Source organism: Phlebotomus argentipes, unplaced genomic scaffold (genome assembly GCF_947086385.1).
Source record: "Phlebotomus argentipes unplaced genomic scaffold, Phlebotomus argentipes genome assembly contig_6, whole genome shotgun sequence".
NCBI lineage: Eukaryota > Metazoa > Arthropoda > Insecta > Diptera > Psychodidae > Phlebotomus > Phlebotomus argentipes.
In genome coordinates, this window is record NW_026776145.1 from 1,121,529 (window position 1) to 1,126,513 (window position 4,985).

At 39.5% G+C, this 4,985-nt stretch overlaps 1 non-coding gene across 1 annotated transcript; it reads left to right on the forward strand.

The window, feature by feature from the left end:
* Positions 1-3,367: 3,367 nt before the first annotated feature.
* Trnal-uag (transfer RNA leucine (anticodon UAG)) lies at positions 3,368-3,447 on the forward strand. Its single transcript has one exon. It is a non-coding gene; the product is annotated as a tRNA-Leu (tRNA).
* The last annotated feature ends 1,538 nt before the right edge of the window (positions 3,448-4,985 follow it).

Genomic DNA, 4,985 nt, shown 5'->3' on the forward strand with positions numbered 1-4,985 from the left:
AATCAATTCACGAACTATTGATTTTATACTCTCAAAAACCTTATGCGTTATAATGAGGTAAATGAAAATATTAAAAATTATAAAATAGATCCAAACCATCTCATGAATCATAAATAAGAATCACGCCTATGAATTGTCTTACAATTAATTCACTAAAATGACACAACTTTGCGTCTTAGTTTTCTCTGAGTGTACTAAATCCATGAAGTGCATCGAATAGCAAGATAAGGAATTAGTGTTCCCACGTAGATTACGTCAAAACAGAGGACTTATGGGGCAAAGCAGGGATTTTATTATGTAAATTCAGTAACAGAAAAAAACGACTCGAATTGTTCATTCAAGTCTGCAAAGGACCTTGTCAGACCCAATTCGACTCTCTTCACCTCACATTCACACACACTTTTCACGTGCTCTGTTGACTCTTTTTTTTCTATATTCCCTCAGTGTTGGTTGATGAAACAGAACTGAGAGGGTCTTTGTACAAGACGAATTTGTAAATTTAAATCACAACTTATTCTCTTTCAATGCCAATATTTATTCTATTGGGCTCATTTGATCTCTTTCTCGACTTGTAAGTTCGAGTGCAAGACAGCTGTCTTATCTCGTGTTTAATATTGCCCGTTTCCAAATGTTAAATGCATGAGAATGTCAATAAATTTGTGTGGTGGAACTTGTAAGTGTTCTCTCCACTATGAAATTGGTTTTTTCCCCATTCGCCTTAACGTGTGTATTTGACAGAGTAAATAATTAATAATTTTCTCAATCCATGTTTCAGTGTAATCTTGCGGAGAACCATCAGTGTCACAATAGTGATTTTGACAAAATGGAACGAAAGTTGTGGGTGTCAATTTGACAAAAAGGCTGATTTGTTGCTCAATTTGGATCTCATACGTTCGCCGTCAACATGTGAAAGGTCTTTGGCGTTTTTTTCCTTAATTTCATTCGTCAAATGTGTGCCACATTTGTATGCATTCTCCTATGTATCATGGCCTTTTCTGAATAACGAAGAAGAAAAAAAAATCTTTTCACGTGGTGCACAAAAGAGGAACGCTGTCTAACTCAATTTAGATGTTTATCGTGTAATATGATTGTCTTTCTTCGACGCTAGAGACACCTCTTCTTCCAGAGCCATCGCATTGTTTGGGGAATAGTGAAAATTTTCCACCAACACGTGACTCTTTTTGTCTAATTGTCGCTGCCTTTCGGATTTATGAATATTGAAGGATCTCCGCCTCAGAGGCAAACAATTAATTTGTGATGAAAATTGCTCAAGGGGTTGAAAAACACCCACACACCATTTCACCATAAATCTATATTTGCGCCAAGTTGTACACTCTGTGGCATTAATTAATTTAATTGGTATCTACCCCAGATTGTTTGACACTGTCGACAAACCATCAGGATGCCATTCCTCGGCCCAAATATAGTAATATAGGGGTAAGTGGGGCAGCTTCAGATTCAAAATGCTGTTCCAACTTTAGGATTTTTTCTTGAAAAATTGGCTGAATATATTGAAATAATCACAACGCTCAAATAAACTCTCGTCTGTTGAGCTTCAGAAAATGCCTTTCATTGGGCATTAAAACTGATCCTTTTTCCTCTAAAGGAGAATGAAAATAATATTGTAAATAATCTGAAACTGCCCCGCACGGGGATGTTTCGGATTGCTCTGGGGCAGTTTCAGATTTTCACTGATATTTACCATAAATTCCATTGTGGAATTGTCGAATCGCGGGCAAATGATCACTTTGATATCTATTCTACACACTGACACTGTTTATTTTGCTAAAAATCGCCTTTAAATTACTATTTTCGCGACTTTTCTGGACCCTTGCACGCACTGTCAAAATGTCTGAGCGAAAAGCAAGTTGCCCGTCATTTTTCCTGTGTCGCAACGCCACCATGCGTGAGTGGTGGCAACTTCAGTGCCACCACAAATCAAATCAGTGCAAATCAGTGTTTTTCGCGTGTATTTTCTCACTTTTCCACTAAGAAGTTGTTTAACGTGATGAAGCAATGCAGCACAGAATGGCACTTTGTGAAAAATCTTCAATATTTGCCACAAGAAAATTTCCACCGTGATGTTGCGTCAGACTGTCAGAGCGCGCTGTTGTCAGTCCGTGGCGATCCGAAACTGCCCCGTGTGCAGTGTTTGTGCATTTTCCACCACCCACTGAAAGGGCCGTGCCAAGGAGGAAAAGTTCGGGCACATTTAGAATCTCTACTTAACTCTCAATAACCTTTGATTGTGTTTCACGCGAATTGTGGCTTTTTTAATGGAGAAAACACGCAATCAATTCGGCAGCAAAATTCTAGTTTGTGAGTGATTTTCAATTTTCACTTATTTTATCTAAACAGTCAAGGCAATCCTGTGCAAATTTTCGTCAATTGTAGTCCTTAAGGACTACAAACATTGTGTGAAGACCAGGAATTTATTCATGTAAAAATCTCTGAGAAAATTAAGAAATCTGAAACTGCCCCAATCTGAAGCTGCCCCATTTACCCCTACTTTCGGATGACCGTGGCGGTTTTCTGGATTTATAAATTTATAAGTTGGATATTTCTTTTGTGCTCAATTGACATGTAGAATATTTATCAATATTCTTGATTAGCTTATTTCGAGGATAATAAAAATGCACTTTTATTTTCTCCCAATCAGTAGATTATCGGAACGGAAAGCTGTCACCATAACCCCTTACTTCAACCAATATCCTTCCATCACTGGGAGTCTGAAGGGGCGGCAAAAGAGGTAGAACGCCTGACAATCATGGACGTCCCGCAAAGTCTAGCAAGCGAGTTCAGCCAAGTAGAAAAATCGCAATAAGCTAATTGCGAATGAATGTCTCAATGCAGCAGGAGCAGCATAATTCTGTTAGCCGAAATCAGTACAATAGAGTGAAAGGCAATTGAGGGTGGAATCCTACAGGCAATCGATCTGTGGTACAAATTAAATTTTGAACACTTTTCACTGCCTTTCATCCCGAATGCCAAGAATGATGGATTGACTAAGAAGAGGAGGAGACAAATGAAGCCATTTCAATTTGCGACAATTACATAATAATGCTCAGTTAAGGGTTTAAGATGAAAATATTATGCATCTCCACTTTGGAAACTGTTATTCTGCGATTTAATAAAGCCTTGAGTAACAAACACACACACACACACACACACATTGTGTAGTTTGCACAGAAAGCATAATTTCGAATACTTACATACATGAGAAAGCTTTATAGTCGTGAGGTTTTTGTTTCGCGAGCGCAAAATGCGTCATTGATGTTGATAGCTATTCTTATCGCGCACTGAGCGAATTCGCGCTTGAGCAGTGGCGCCTGAGTTTATGTGGAAAGTTTGACGCAAAATACCATGAGGCAGCGTGGCCGAGCGGTCTAAGGCGCTGGTTTTAGGCACCAGTCTGAAAGGGCGTGGGTTCGAATCCCACCGCTGTCAATAGCTTTTTCTTCATTTTTTACCACTCTCTTATCTATATTATATCCACTTTTTGCATTTGTTCTTTATGAAAATGATCTCCAGAGGCAATTTGGGTGTCCAATTGCCACCGATAGAATTGTGAAATTCACTATTTCGAAGTCGCATTGGCGCCCATTTCAATAATGAAGTGGGAAAGCGCGTAATTAAAAGTGTCACGGGCAAATTTGCTGTATCTGGGCCTTATGAAAATAGCCAGGGAATTCATAGTGTGACACATTGTTTGCAATTTACAACTCACCACATCATTTTCCCGCTTAATTGTTCTACGGGATTGTCAGCCACTCTATAATCTTTCTCACTTACAAATGTGACTCTTTTGTCGTGACACCGGCTAACCGATGGCTTGGAGGACTTCAAGGCAAACAGTCGAGACAGGGGAGCCTCACTCACCCCAGGAAAATCTCTGTTCGTGGCAAAAAGAGCGAAGGATGTCGTCTGGTCGAGATAGTTAATTAATTTCCAGCTTGTATAAATATATTTTCGATCGGCATTAATTAAAAGCAAGGGAGATACTTCACTGGTAAGAGCGGAATTGTGAACTCAGGTGTGGCGATGAGCTGAGAGCTCTCTTAATCTCTTCCACTGCACTCGCATCATATTTGAAGAGAGATGTACACACAAGAATTATTCCCGAGATTTCTGGCATTGGCACGGATGCCTTCCACCCACTTCCACTGTCACCAGTGTCACTCGACAGGCGGATAAGTAACTAAGCAAAGCGTCACACAGACATTTATTTAGTCAACTTGCTCTTCCTCAAATGAACTACAATAAATTGCAATATATCACAAAACAGCATAAGTAGTTTAGCTGGAATTTGTTAGTTCTTCCCTCTCAAGAACTAATTATCAGCCATTCACGAAGGTGTCAGCCAAACGCCAATGTGTAAAATAGACTAAATGAATTATTCTCTCTGAATGAAAATACAAAAGAAATAAAAGGGAGTCAAATCTGTCTTGGCAGCTCTCATCCTCGCACAATTCGCTTTCATCCACGCTCCTTGGGAAGAGGGCGAGCAGGAAATTCTAATTCGCCCTCAGAGACTCGGCACGTGACTCATCTAGAATTAACTATTCTTCAGCACAAACGCAGTTAAATCGCAAGTGAAAGTGTTTGTTGTGCCGTGCAATAAAACGTGGAAATATTCATACTTTTGCTGCGTGCGATGATGCGGGCGATTTACCCTTATGATCTATCAATTTGCATATGAAAATCCTACAATTATTCTTTCATTCACTCATGAGCCCATTCAATGATTTACAACTGCACGAGTCGCAGGAGTGGAAGAAAAATCAGGGTTATTTTCATACTTAATCCTTTCGGAATCTGCTAAAGAACTTTTTCCTTTAGAATCCTCCATTGATTCTCCGCCAAAATTGAGGGTTTCATACACCGATGAAACCCTCTCTCGATTTCCGCTAGCGTAAGTTACGATAATGATGGCCATTGGAAAAGAAAAGACACTCCAGTGTTGGCACTAATTGAGTTCTCTTCAT